The 16,336-nt window shown below is 34.1% G+C and overlaps 1 pseudogene; it reads left to right on the plus strand.

The window, feature by feature from the left end:
• Positions 1-14,996, plus strand: part of LOC107917493 (serine/threonine-protein phosphatase 6 regulatory ankyrin repeat subunit B-like) — a 45,977-nt pseudogene extending 30,981 nt beyond the window's left edge.
• Positions 14,997-16,336: the final 1,340 nt, after the last annotated feature.

The following is a 16,336-nucleotide window of genomic DNA, read 5'->3' on the forward strand; positions in this document are numbered from 1 at the left end:
TTTGCTTTGGACAGCAGCAGTAACGTGATTTTAGAAAATCACTATAAATTGTTGGTGTGGAATTATAGGCTGAATAAAATATGTAATCAAGGCTTAATTAGTCTAGTTTCTTATAAAAAAGACCTTGTGAGCAAAGAAATTTCCTATAAAGAGATATTTAAAGTTGTGTGAGACGGTGTCAAAATGACTCCGAAATCCCCTATTCTGTTTTTAGAAAATCATTATAAATTGTACAAAAATGGTTATAAGATAAAATTTATATACTTAGACTCCTTAATGAGTCTAATTTCAAATGAAATCAAATACAACACATTTTGAATTCTGTAAAATGAGAAATTTGATTCGTAGTGAAGAGTGGTCAGATTAGTCAAACAGTGAAACAGGGGAAACTTTAAGAAAAATCTGGTATTGATTGGCCAAACCTAAAATTCTGGAAATTATATGGATGGAAGATATACGAGTCTATATTCAGGAAAAATTAACGGCAAGTGATTTGGAGTTTTGTAGCTCCGGTTATAAATAATTTGGTGACCATTGCTCAGGAAAACAGCTCGTAGTGAATATGTGATTTTGTTGTAAACATGGATAAAACTTGTTTTAGTTGCTCATAAGCTATTGATTAAACCCATACTTGAATTCTAAATCGTGATATTGTAAGCTTATGAGTATTCGAATATGAAATGATAGTATGGCGTAAAATTGAATTATTCATTGGAAAGTGATGGATGTAGATTCGGCCAAGACCAAGTCTGTACATGATAGTATATGTGGTATGTGAAGTATATTTGAATAAATGTGAAAGTGTATATATGTGATAAGGCCTAATGGCCGATGTGATGAATGTGAAAGTGTATATATATGTGATAAGGCCTAATGGCCGATGTGATGAATGTGAAAGTGTATATATGTGATAAGGCCTAATAGCCGATGTGATGAATGTGAAAGTGTATATATGTGATAAGGCCTAATGGCCGATGTGATGAATGTGAAAGTGTATATATATGTGATAAGGCCTAATGGCCGATGTGATGAATGTGAAAGTGTATATATGTGATAAGGCCTAATGGCCGATGTGATGAATGTGAAAGTGTATATATGTGATAAGGCCGAATGGCCAATGTGATGAATGTGAAAGTGTATATATATGTGATAAGGCCTAATGGCCGATGTGATGAATGTGAAAGTGTATATATGTGATAAGGCCTAATGGCCGATGTGATGAATGTGAAAGTGTATATATGTGATAAGGCCTAATGGCCGATGTGATGAATGTGAAAGTGTATATATGTGATAGGGCCGAGTGGCCAACGTGATGGATGTGAAAGTGTATAAATGTGATAAGTCCCGAAGGGCATTTGTGTCAGTACTATATCCGGGTTAAAACCCCGCAGGCTTTATGCGAGAATATTATCACTGATTAATGTCCGTAAGCTTCGTGCTCGTACTATATCCGAGCTCTAAAGACCCGATGACTACGTGTGGAGATTTTGTCCAGGTAAGCCTCGAACTAAAGGTTTTGCTGAAGATTCAAGTAAAGCGTAAGATTATACAACTTCACAATAACAATTGGTAATAAATACGTTCAATGCGTTAAGTTGGTCAGGTATGTATTTTGAGATTATATTTAAGTTTGATTTAGACTAAATCACAAGGTCGTTATGTGATGCACATGTGAGTAAAGCAATAAGACTGTTCTATGATTATTGTGCATTTGGTCAATGTGGAAAGTCAGGAAAAAAAATATGTAATGTACCTATGATCATAAGAGGTCACTATCAAGTGAGAATTTATCTGCCTATTATATATGATGAGATGTGCATATTCGGTAAAGGGATGGTATGCCCGAAGGAAGAGTGAAATAAAAATACGAACAACTATGTTATAATTTGATTGTTATCTGTTGACACTGCTTAAAACTTACTAAGCATTGTAATGCTTACTCCGTGTACTTTGTTTCCTCTATTTTATAGATCTCATTTGGAAGCTACAGGCTCGGGGATCATCAGCAACTAGTCACACTATCACTATCCACTGTTTGGTACTACTACGTTTTGGATTATCTTATGGCATGCATAGAATAGACTAGTGGCGGAAGAATATTTTTGGTTAATGTATATAAGCCATGCGAAAATGGCATCTTTTGAATGTTTACTTAGAGAAGTTTAAATTTTATCCCTGGCTGTGCTTAGTACTTATTTAAATGAATGATCTTTATTTCAAGAAAAAGTTCAAAATTTTACTGTTCTGACATGAGTTACAAGTCCGGTAATGCCCCTTACCTATTCCGGCGACGGTTACGGGATAGGGGTGTTACACTGAACATATATCGAAGCTGAGTAATCCAGTTTCGAGAGGTAGACCACCTCGACCAGCCGGTAATGTCAGTGGTAGTCGAGGAGCTACAAAAGATACTGCAGGTAGGCTTGAGGCACAAGCACCTGCTAGGACATATGCCATTCGTGCCAGAGAAGATGCCTCAGCAGCCGATGTTATTACTGGTACATTTTCTTTACTTGATACTGATATTACTGCATTGATTGATCCTGGTTCTACGCATTTATATATATGTGTTAAACTTGCAATTATTAAAAATTTATCTGTTGAACCTACTGAATTTGTGGTTAAAGTCTCAAACCCCCTGGGCCAGTCTGTGTTGGTGGATAAAATTTGTAAAAATTGTCCACTAATGGTAAGAGGTTATTGTTTCCCGGCTGATTTGATGTTACTGCCATTTGATGAATTTGACGTGATATTGGGCATGGATTGGTTAACCCAGCATGATGCAGTAGTAAATTGTAGACAAAAATATATTGTGCTAAAATGTTAGAATGGTGAGTTACTTCGGGTTAAATCTGATCAGATAGAGGGGTTATCTGATATGATTTCAGTAATGGCAGCACAGAGGTATGTCAAAAAAGGGTATGATGCTTACTTGGATTATGTACTTGACACCAAAGTATCTGAGTCAAAAATACAGGTAGTTCCAGTGGTATGTGAATTTTCCGATGTGTTTCCAGAGGAATTACCAGGATTGCCACCAGAAAGAGAAGTGGAATTTTCTATAGATTTGATTCTAGGAACTACTCCGATTTCCATAGCTCCGTATCGGATGGCTCTTACAGAATTAAAAGAGTTAAAGACACAGTTGCAAGAGCTTGTTGATAGAGGTTTTATTCGACCGAGTCATTCACCTTGGGGTGCTCCGATTCTGTTTGTGAAAAAGAAAGACGGGTCTTTGAGATTGTGTATCGACTACCGGCAACTTAATAAGGTAACCATAAAGAATAAGTACCCGTTACCCCGGATTGATGATTTATTTGATCAGCTGAAAGGTGCTGCTGTGTTTTCAAATATTGATCTTCGATCAGGTTATTATCAGTTACAAGTAAAAGAGTTAGATGTGCCAAAAACAGCCTTTAGAACCAGGTATGGGCATTATGAGTTTCTAGTTATGCCGTTTGGGCTAACTAATGCACCAGCAGTATTCATGGATTTGATGAACCGGATATTCAGACCGTACTTAGACAGATTTGTAGTAGTATTCATTGATGATATTTTGGTTTATTCTCGGGATGAAGAAGAACATGCAGAACATTTGAGAATTGTGTTGCAAATTCTATGAGAGAAGCAGTTATATGCTAAATTCAATAAATGTGAATTTTGGCTCCGATAAGTGGGTTTTCTTGGACACATTGTATCTGCCGAAGGCATCAGGGTAGATCCAAGTAAAATATCAGCTATTGTCAATTGGAATCCACCGAAGAATATATCTGAAGTTAGAAGTTTCTTGGGTTTAGCTAGTTATTATCGGAGATTTGTACAGGGATTCTCTATAATAGCTTCTCCAATGACTCGATTATTGCAGAAGGATGTAAAGTTCGAGTGGACTGATGAATGTCAACAAAGTTTCAACCAATTGAAAGACCTATTAACGAAAGCACCTGTATTAGTGCAGCCTGAACTGGGTAAGGAATTTGTTATTTACAGTGATGCCTCATTAAATGGTTTAGGTTGTGTTTTGATGCAAGAAGGTAAAGTAATAGCCTATGCTTCATGACAACTTAAACCACATGAAAGAAATTACCCAGTACATGATCTTGAATTAGCTGCTAATGTATTTGCACTGAAGATATGGCGGCATTACTTGTACAGTGAGAAATGTCATATTTATACTGATCATAAAAGCTTGAAATATTTGATGACACAGAAAGATTTAAATTTGAGACAGCGCAGGTGGCTTGAACTGATAAAGGACTATGATTTGATTATTGATTACCATCCGGGTAAAGCTAATGTTGTAGCTGATGCTTTGAGCTGGAAATCTCTATTGGCTTTACGAGCTATGAATACCCGGTTATCATTGACTAATGATGGTTCAATCCTAGCTGAATTAAGTGCTAAACCAACATTTTTACAGCAAATATGTGAAGCTCAGAAGAATGATGATAAGTTACAAGTTAAACGGGAACAGTGTGAGTCAGGTAATGATTTTGAATTTCAGATTAGTTCTGATGGTTGTTTATTATTCAGAGGTAGGGTATGTGTACTTCAGAATTCAGAGCTCATACAGAAGATTCTACGCGAGGCTCACAGCGGTATTATGTCTGTACATCCGGGGAGTAATAAAATGTATAATGATCTGAAAAAGATGTACTGGTGGTCGGGAATGAAACGTGATATCTCTGAGTTTGTATCAAGGTGTTTAATATGTCAGCAAGTTAAAGCTGAACATCAGGTACCTTCGGGGTTACTTCAGCCAATTACTATACTAGAATGGAAATGGGAAAGAATCACTATGGATTTTGTATCGGGGTTACCTTTGTCTCCGAGGAAAAAAGATGCTATTTGGGTGATTGTTGACCGATTAACAAAGTCAGCTCACTTTATTCCAGTACGTATGGATTATTCTTTAGATAAACTAGCTGAACTGTACATATCTGAGATTCTCAGGCTACATGGAGTGCCTGTCTCCATTATATCAGATAGAAATCCTCGATTTACGTCTCGTTTCTGGGACAAATTGCAAGAAGCCTTGGGTACTCAGTTGTATTTCAGCACTACATTTCATCCTCAGATAGATGGTCAATCTGAGCGTGTAATTCAAGTATTGGAAGATATGCTCCGATATTGTATACTAGAGTTTGAAGGTAATTGGGAGAGGTATCTACCTTTGATTGAATTTGCTTACAATAACAATTATCAGTCTAGTATTAAAATGGCTCTGTATGAAGCTTTGTATGGTAGAAAATGTACAACACCGTTATATTGGACAGAGCTTAGTGAAAGGAAGATACATGGGGTTGATTTGATCCGGGAAACTGAAGAAAAAGTAAAGGTTATTCGGAATAGTCTAAAAGCAGCTTCCGATCATCAAAAATCATATGCCGGCCTTAAACGAAAAGAGATTGAATTTCAAGTCGGTGACAAGGTATTCCTGAAAGTGTCTCCTTGGAAGAAAGTCCTTCGATTCGGTCGAAAGGATAAACTGAGTCCAAGATTTATCGGGCCTTATGAAATCATAGAAAGAATTGGACCGGTCGCTTATCGATTGGCATTACCACCGGAACTTGATAGAATCCATAATGTTTTTCATGTATCTATGTTACGACGATATCGATCAGATCATTCACATGTTATTTCTCCGACAGAAGTAGAGATTCAACCGGATATGACTTACAGTGAAGAACGGGTCAAGATATTGGCACGGGAGACAAAAGAGCTTAGAAATAAAAAGATAAATTTGGTGAAAGTATTGTGGCAAAAGCACGGGATTGAGGAAGCGACATGGGAACCGGAGGAGGCAATGAGGAAACAATACCCAAATCTCTTTACTGGTAAGATTTTCGAGGACGAAAATCCTAAAAGGGGGGAGAGTTGTAATGACCTAAATTCAAGGTTATCGGAACAGTGGTTTCGTAACCACAAATCCGATTTAAAGAGAAATTTATTTCAATATTTTTGCATGAAAATTGATATGATAGGAAAATCGTATGAAAATATTGATAGAAAAATTTTACCGATTTAGTGGTTAGTTAGAAAAAGAAATTATTGAAGAAATTGAGTAAAAACAAGATATCGGGACCTCTATCTTGTAAAACCGAGTCGAAAATAATTTTATAAATATTTATGAAATGTTATTAGTGTGGTATTAAAATTTCGTTAGGAAATTTTAATGGTTGGGTAGTCAATTAAATGAAAAGGACTAAATTGTAATAGGTATAAAAGTTGCTAGAATGATTAAATAGCTTAAGAGTCTAATGAGAAAGGATTTAAAAGGCAATTAGACCCAAAAGTTATTTGGGCTGGACATCAAGGGTATGAAATTAGCAGAAAAATTTATAAATTAAGGGTAAAATTGGAATATTGCAAAATTAACTAAATAAAGCTAGGACTAAATAGGAAATATCTAGATTTCTCTTCATTTCTCTTCAATTCCAGCAGCTAAAAATGCCATAGGAGGGTTCTCTAAGCTGGTATTTCATAATTTTTGCACCAAGTGAGTTAATCCTTGCCTTTTTCTTGTAATTTTTGTGTTTCTAAGACTCTTACAACTAGGTCCTACTATTAAATTCATTAGTTTTTGATTTCATGGATGAAATTGAAAGTTACCATGGTTGAGTGCTGTAAGTTTATGATGAAATAGAATGAAATTAAAGCTTTAATTTGTTTATAAGATGATTTTATTAGGTAATTTCAATAGAAATTGATTTTTAGGACCTAATTGTGAAAATGCTTGGAATTAAAGTCTATTGCTGAAATTATGATTCCTAAAGGTTGTAGACTAGTTTAAGGTGATAGAATAAAATATTAATTTATAAAAATCAGTTCAATTGAGAGGCTAATTGAGTAGGGACGAAATTATCATTTATTAAAAGCTTAGGGGAAAATGGTAATAAACAGCTTGCACAAAAATAGTTTGGACAGTAGCAGTAGACTAACTTTGAAAAATCACCATAAATTTTAGAAATCGAATTAGAAGATGAAACAAATATGCAATTAAATCTTATTGAGTCTAGTTTCTAATAGAAGAAATAGTGTAAGCAATGGATTTGTAAATTTTGAGATATAATGAATTTTTTGAGATACGGTCAGAATGAATTCGGGTTCCCCTGTTCTGAATTTGAAAAATCATAAAAAATTGAATAAAAACAATTAGAGGCTTAAATTTATATGTATAGAATCCTTAATGAGTCTATTGTTAAGAGAAACAAACGAGAACATCATTTGAATTTTGTATGAAGAGATAATTAATTTTTAGTGAAGAAGGGTTAGAACTGTTGACAGCAGAACAGGGGTGACTTTAAAGAATAAACTGTACTGATTTACTAAACCAAAAATTCTTAAAATTTTATGGTAAGAAGATATGTGAGTCTAGTTTCAGGAAAAATTATTGGATCCTAATTTGGAGTTCTGTATCTCAAGATAAAAATAATTTAGTGAATATGACTCAAGTAGACAACTTTGAATGAACTATAAATAATAGTTGAATTATAGAGAATGTTGCATATGAACATGAAATGTATTAAATTGATAATTAAATTTATTTATTTTGATCCAGAAGATTCAAATACGAAGCTAGATCGAGGAACTGAAAAAGTTCGGGATTAGTAGATTTTTTTGTTTACAAACAAGTATCAAGGTAAGTTCATGTAACTTGAATTATATTCTTAAATGCTTGAGATTGTATATTATTTATGTGAATATGATTTGAATGTTCATTGTATGAAAATTTATGAAACATTGATATATTTGTTAAAAGGAGAAGAAATCCCGATTGAATGAAAGGAAAATTCGATGGATCTCTGAAAAGGAATTGACGGTAAAAAGGATCTAGCCCGGATGGGTGATCCTATCCTGATATAGCCCTCCCGAAGAAAATGTGTAAAATGGATTTAGCCCGGACGGGTAATCCGAATTAGGGTCTGAATTTAGCCTGGACTGGTAATTCAGATCCAAGCTCATTAGAGTAATTGTCATTACAGGGGATTTAGCCTGGACTGGTAATCCCGACAATACTCTATGAGTTTATATTGCAGGGGATTTAGCTGGACTGGTAATCCCGCTGCAAGGTTGAGGTTCACGGGAGTGTGCTCTCTGAAATGGATATGTGCGCACATGAATATGAATTGACGGACCCAGAAATGTACACTAAAAGTGTATCTCTAAAAATCCATCGAAAATTCCAAGAAATTCAACGGGATAAATATGGAAAAATAACAAGGAAATGGAAATCATGGTATTGATGAGGTCATCAATCATAGTATATATTATTGGTACATGGAAATTATTGTACTAACTTGAATGTTGAGTTTGTGCATATTAGGGTAATAATGCATTGAATGGATATAGGAATGTTTATTGTATTGTATTGAAAATATTAGGTAAGTATAATTCTTGTTACATGAGCTTACTAAGCACAAAGTGCTTACCCCGTTTCCTTTTTCCTGTTTTGTAGTGTTAAGAGCTCGGAGGTCGGATTTGGTCAGAGACACATCACACTATCAACCTCAGGACTTCGGTATATAAAGAAACTTTATTTTGGAAATCAATGGCATGTATAAGCTAATAAAGTAAATGATTCTGTGAAATGAATGTAGAGTTAGCCATTGGTATGGTTAACAAACCTGGTTTTGGGTATGTGATGACGTTATTTTATAAATATGCATGAATTTATCTTAAAAATATGTTGAATTGGATTGGTTGATTTGGATTGGTCTTGATATAATATTGCAGGGAAGGTTAGATATCTGTAAAGGGATTATATTGAGTTTTCCTAAAATAAATAAATAAATAAATAAATAAATTCGTAAACTCCGGTAATACCTCGTACCCTATTCCGGCAATGAATACGGGTAGGGGGTATCACATCAGCAGCTGAGCCATTTCAGCTATCATATTCCTTTGGGCCTCCAACATTTGATCCTTCATCTGCTATTGGATTTTTGCCAATTGTTCCTGCAATTGCTCTTGTATTTCTCTCTGGATCTGCTCAAGTCTTTGATCCATATTCTTTGTCTTAGTGCATGTACCGTAAGGATGTGTTGCTTCCAGGTTTTCTCTTTCTCTCTCTCTCTCTCTCTCTGTGTGTTTAATTTTAACTAATTAGGGTCTTTCTATAAATTTGAATGCATACGATACGATGAGATGAAAATGCATGAATGCAAAAAGATATCGATTCTGATTCAGTTTCTTTTAGAAAACGTTATTTAAAAAACAAAAATCTTTACACAAAATGAATTACAAATACGCTTTTGCCCTCAGGCCTAGAGTTTTAACCCTATCCAATAACAAAGCTAACTCTCGACCTCTATCTGACACTGACTCATACTTTGCACTCAATACATTAGCTTGCGCTGCCAGGTCTTGCAAATGATTAGCAACCTCTCGAATCTGGACTATGGCTTCTTCCATGAGGTAGTCCCTATCTCTGACTTGATCCTGAAAATGGTGAAGCTCTCCCTTCCAATGTCCTTCTCTTGCCTCAAGCTACTCAATCCGGAGTTCACAGTTCTGTAATGCTACTTCTAACCCTCCAATCTTGTGCTTCATTTCCTCGATCTTGTTCAGACTTGTCTTTAACTCGGCCGCAAAGTTACGACTTCGGTGAAGATGAATGGACCGTCTGAGTTCAGTCACTTTAGCTTTTAATCCTTGATTCTCTTTCTGACTTTCTGCCAAGCTTCTCTCTAAGGCCTAATTCCGTTCCTGCATTTCTTGAAACTTCTTCTCCCAGTGTTCGGATTTGGCTCTTTCTTCTTGAACCTCTTGTTGCCACTACTCTGAAGACTTCCCCAGTCCAACTCTTTTCATTGATAGCTGCATCGTCTTTTATTGCGTCTTCAAGTCATCTCGGTCTTCCTCAATCTTCTTCTTTTCTTTCCTCATTTTCTCGACCTTAATTTTCTGAACGTCGACGTTTAAGCTTAGGTACATCTTCTCTTCCTCCAGCTTCTCTATCTTTTTCCCGAGCTCCAAACTCTTTCTTTTGAACTCTTGCTTTATGACTTCTAACTCTATTGGAACCACTCGTAAATTCTCCTTAATTGATCGAGCAGCCCTCAAACTCTGCCTAGAGATGTTATCATTGATCCTCTTGCTAAACCACCCTTTGTACTCAAGGGTTGTCGTCGGACCTTCAGTCAGAATCTTTACACAGTAAATCTTCTTCCAAGCCTCGGAAATCTCTCGCATCTTATTCTTATAATGATCCCCCTTATATGAGAAATCACTCTGAGCAACCCTTGTGTTGCCGGTATAAACTGCCCTGCTTTGTATTGCCTTAGGACGAGTAATGATGCATAACCAACAACTCCCCAAATTCCAGGAAGAGGTACCCAATCAAAGCTTCTGCAACGATAAAGGACTTCATTAGGAGCCATCCAAGGGGTTTTCCACATAACATCTTCCTCTCGGAGATTCTGAAGTATGTCTATCTACCTTTCCTCTGTAATGTCATCCCTCCTTGGCGTAGCTGCTGTTTCCTTTAAGGGAGAATAATCCTCAAAGAACACTCGACAAGGAACCTTATCAACCTTCCAAAAGTGACTGTGGAACCATACTAACAACAACTGTGCGCATCCAATGAATCTACCTTCACCGGCTTTCCGACATGCACTCAAGGATCTGAATGTCTCAGCTAGGATTACAGGCACAGGTGTGCTCTGTTTACCAAGTCGATCGAATAAATCCACAACTGCCTCATCTATGTGCCCAATAGCTTTGGGGAAAATCACCAAACCATAAACACTTAAGGCCAAGACATCAACCCTCTTTTTCACATCTGGGTGCGCCAATATCAGATCCTTCAAACTTGCCAACAGAATGCATTTACCATCACCCTTTTGTTGGATTCGAGCTGCGGTCCACTATTCACTCATCCCTGTGATCATCATTAATTTCTTCACGAAAGTTGGGAGATTAGTAGCCCTAACATAAGCTTTATTACCTTGAATTCTTGGACAGTGAAGCAAGGTCGTATACTCCTCCAAAGTAAGTACTAAGTCTACCTCTCCAAATGTAAAACAACTATAAGCAGGGTTCCAAAACTGCAATATAGCTCGAAACAGATGCTTATCCACATTGATGTCTAGCAAATAGGGAAGATCTCCATAATTCTTGTAGAACAGCTGCTTAGCCTTGTCATCCCATTGGGCCCAAATGTCCTTCAACTCCTTCAACTCATTCTGTGTCGAACTGATACGAGTGAAGTCCCACAACTCTAATGTATACCCCTCGGTGACACTATCTCCTTTCTCTAACTGGGTTTTCTCTGACCACGCACAGACAGAAGCGTTGTCCTCCACTTTATCAAGATATTCGTTCCTCATTACAAAACTTTCTAATCTAGAAATCGAACCGTGAATCGACACCTTTAAATGTTGAATGACATGCAATGATAACAAAATAAAATAGGTCAGTGTCATATATAAAAGGTATAATAAACAAGCACTTATAAGGGTAGCTTACTAAAGGCTATCACTGTACTACCTAGGGTAAGCACTTAAAGCTCACTATATATGTTTTAGTTCTAAAATGAGGGTACCTGAACCAGTAGATTCCTCGATCCTCACCCATTATAGGCTCATATGGACCAAGTTTGGTTCAGGGGGACACATTTCCCTATGGCCATACGGAGATGAATATCTCACAAAGACATAGGTACGGATGTATCCCGGAAGCAATCCACTAGCCTATGTGGAGGTGAAAACCTCACAAAAGCATAGCTTTTCACTCCCACTTAAGGGTGCGACCACAGCAGTCATGCAAATGCAATGTGTGCGAAAACAAAATAACAAACATATGTGGCAAACACATGTAAAAAGATCGATATTTTTAAAATTTTTCTAAACTTCTGACATTAAGACAGAAAATAATCAATTTCTTGGCTTGACTCTCTTAATTTCTTCCCCAGTGGAGTCGCCAAGCTGTCGAAACCTTTTTAGAGGGGGAATTGGAAAATGGGAGTCGCCACCAATCTTTTTAGGTGTGATTGGATCACCTTATGAAACATTTTGGTCTACGAAAATGTGAGAAAACAGGTTCGGGAGTCGGTTACGTACGAGGAAGGATTAGCACCTTCGCAACACCCAAAATTGGTACCAAATTGAATAGTTTTCCGTCTTACTGTTAAAAAGTTTGAAAGAATTTAAAAATAGGATCCCTTTTTAAAACCGGAATAATTTGAGTTGAAAATCGAGATTCCTTTACTCCAAAAGAATACAAACATCACATCCAGCATGATTGGACACGATATTCTTAAACTTTTGTAAGTGAAATCATCTCGTGATTTACAAAATCTATTTAGAAGGATACTTTAGACATTTAGACAAACGGGAAATCGCAACCCAGCATGTTAGGGCACTACTTCCTGAATTCCTAAATACAAAAAAGCATTGCCTCATTTTTAAAAATCTTTTGGATTAAATGAAATATAAATTTTTAAACAATGATGCATTTAACATATTACAAGATTTCAATACTAAATAATATAAACTTCATGATACATACTTTAACATTTCATGCAAATATAATATAGAAAATGATAAATAACGACATAAATTACATAATATACATTAACATTTCATGTAGATATAATCATAAATAACATAAATATACATACATTAACATTTCATGCGAAATACAACATAGAAAATAATGAATATAACAATATAAATTACATAATATATATACAATAATATTTCATGCAAATATAACTTAGAATAACAACATATATAATCAATTTTCATGCAAATGTATAAAAACAATAAATAACATAAAAATAAAAAATAATTTATGAGATAAAATTAACTTACTAAAATAATACTAAATAAATACAAAAAAATACAAAAAATAAATAAAAAAATTATGAACATATAAAAAAAATAATAAAAAAGATAAAAACTAAATACATTTAAAAAATGGGGTATTAAAAAAATAAAATATTTAAAACAACATAATAATAATAAAGGAGAATTTTTTTAAAAATGGTTAATATATATAAAAATATACTATATGATATAATAACTTAATATATATTTATAAAAAAATAATATGTTAAATAGGAACAAAATTTTATAGTAAATTTAGAATATTACATACTAAATATTTAATAATGATGTATAAAAGTGTAATATTTAATAATAATTTACAAATTTTAAAATTATACATAATATAATAAATAATATACAATAAAATATATATAATATAATAAATAATACATAAAAAATAAAATAAATATTTTTTTACATATAAATAAGGTTTAAAGTAAAATAAATAATATACCAAATATTTAAAATAAATAAATTATAATATATATATATATATATATAAAAGAAGGATTAAAATTGAATTTAAATAAAACTCTAGGGTTAATTTTAAAATAATATGAATTTTGGACCCAGTTGAAACACGCGCTAAAAGCTGAGGGACTCACTGGGCAATTTGACCCTAATCCCAAAACGACATCGTTCCTAAAATAGGCCTTATAATAGCAACTAGGACTAAATTGAAACAAAAATAAAATGTCAGGGCCAAATAAAAATAAAAATAAAATTTGAATTGAACGAAATTATAAACGCTGAAAATACGGAAGGACCAATTGGGCAGTTAGCCCTTTAAACAAAAACACGCGGATCCTTCTCAGGTCACGGGTCAACGCACTGATCCTCAGCCTTGAAACGACACCGTTTTGGTCACTAAATGGTCATCCTAAAACGACGTCGTATGGGTCGTTTATAAATATAAAAAAAAACCTAAAAATTCATTTTAGCCCTGGTTATAAAAAAAACAAAAGAAATGCTCTGAAAAAGGAAAAGAGAAAAAAAAAACCTCTGGGTTCCGGCCTCCGTCAAGCTAAGCCCTGGTCATCAGGCACACTCGCCCACGCGCCGTCATCAACCCCGCCGGATACGGCGGCCGGAAGTTGAAGAGCTTTGATTTTTAGCGCAAATCTGACGGTAAATCTTTCTGTTTTATTTAGTGATATTTGTATGTATAAAAAGAAAAAAAATAATGTAAAAACAAATCACCTCTATTCCTTCGATAAACTGCTGGTATTTTATTGTAAATGTTCATAAAAAAAACCCCCTCCATTACATCGTTTCGATTCGGGCTTTTATAGCCACCGAAAATCAACATAAAATATATTAACAATATTTGATTTTATTTCTTGCTATATTTGTATTTTCTCTGCTGTTTCTTTCCTTTTGCAGGCGAGTGAAGATTCGGTGACGAGGGATTGGCATGTCGATTGCAGCGCGAGATGAGGCCTGGTGTCGGGGTGCTTGCGGCGCCTAGGGTTTCAGAAAACCCTAGGTCCTCTGATTTTGTTAATGGTTTGGGCCCTTTGGGCCGTGTTTATTTGTTGGGTTAGGAGGTTTAATGGGTGTAATCGGGTATTGGGTTAATGGGTATTTTCGTTTAGACTAATTGGGCTATAAAATGTAACCGAGTTTTGGGTTATCAGGCCTTTAGGCCTGTTTATTGTAAATTGGACATTAACAGGGACATTTTATTTATTTAATTTGGTTTATAAATTTTTGTTTATTTCATTTCACGAGCCCGGGCAAAAATGGGTTCCTACACTTGCGAGGATAAAAGGGTACGGAAACGATACGGAAATTGTCATTCTGAATGAGCTTGCTCGAGCTCTAGTTGTGGATGGAAGCCAAGTGAAGAAGCACACTAGGGGTGATAAAGGATCACCTCATAGCAACTTACTGAGGATGATGGAGACCAGATGCATTCCGCGATGGGGCAAATCAAGTAGGAGAAATGTGATATGCAAAGCAGCTGAGGTCGGTCCAGGTAAAAAATTTCGATGGAATCGGAGGAGGAAGTTCGATGTGGAAGAATCGGGCATGTTCCATGTGGTGACTACAAAGAACAATGAGGTGCATTTCGTGTGTGATGGTGGGATTCAAATGGCTGAATTGTGGGTGAGAGGGATTCTTCTTGTGACAAGTGAAGCCATTTTTGGCAAACCAAAACAAGTGTGATTTTTGCTGATCAAATGAAATTTTATTCGATGTTACTTTTTCCACAATATATCCAATTTCCACAACTTGGAATTTATATAAATCATTTTATGGAAATTATATTGTTAAACCAAAAAAAGATTATATCAATTATAAATATATAATATTAAATTAATGATAAAATTAGTAACATGTTTATACAAAAATTCAATTGAAATATTATATATAGAAATCGCTCTTAATTCATCTTATATATTTATATATACAATAGTATATTTGATATACTTATAGTGTATTTTTTTATTCCGTAAGTAGTCTTGAAAAAAGGGTCATGTATCTTTTTTTTAAAAAGATAAATATTTTACTATACTCCTATGCGATATTTATCAACTCTTTAAATTTACTTGTGAAATATGAAAATTCCACTAATTTTCTCTTATATAAATGCATAAAAAAAAGAAATAAATAAAACAAAAATTAATTATAATCAAATCTTCTAATAAAAATTACATCATTTCAATCTTTTCTGTATGCTTCTTCTAATAGATTTGATAAGAGGATTACAAAAACTCAATTGAATATTAATATATAAAAAAAGGCATTTAGCTGTAAAAAAATAAATAAAAATTAATTATAATCTTCAAATAAAATCATATAATATATAATATAATAAGGTACATAGATTATATATGCGATAAGTGATTAATTTTTATAATTATAATTAAATATATCTTTGAAATGTAAATGATTGCCTTAATTTCTTAAAACCATAACTTTATATAATACATGCATATTCACTTGTTGTTGTTTTTTTTTAATTATTTTTTTATATGTTGATTTTTATATTAATAAGAACCATTCATGTTTATACATAATCATGCAATTAAGAATTATTAGAAGATATATCCGAACTCCTTTATTATGGTTTGGTTTACTTTTTAATATTTTTATTTTCAACAACAAAATATTTTGATACAACAATATTTAAGATAATTTTTTATTTAAATTCCTAAGTCGTTAGTAAAAATAATTACTAAAAATTTTGTTAAACATTTTCAAAGCATTTCAAAGACTTGTAAAAGTACTCAAAAACATGTTCTAAATATGTTTTAATTTATTTAAATATTTTTAAGGCAATCAAAAATGTTTTTAAGTGCTCATTTTGTACAAGTCTGAGAAGTTGTGTCAATACTTGGAGGAATTTATACCGATAGAAGCAAGTGAGAGAGTACCTCAAGCATTCCTCCAGACTTTTACTGAATACTCAAGGGGACTTTATCAATACAAGTCCACTTCTACTATACAGGTCTACTTCTACCCATACATCTTGTGAGTTGTATTGATACAAGTCTATCTATAAT

Source organism: Gossypium hirsutum, chromosome A01, assembly GCF_007990345.1.
Source record: "Gossypium hirsutum isolate 1008001.06 chromosome A01, Gossypium_hirsutum_v2.1, whole genome shotgun sequence".
In the NCBI taxonomy this organism is placed as follows: domain Eukaryota; kingdom Viridiplantae; phylum Streptophyta; class Magnoliopsida; order Malvales; family Malvaceae; genus Gossypium; species Gossypium hirsutum.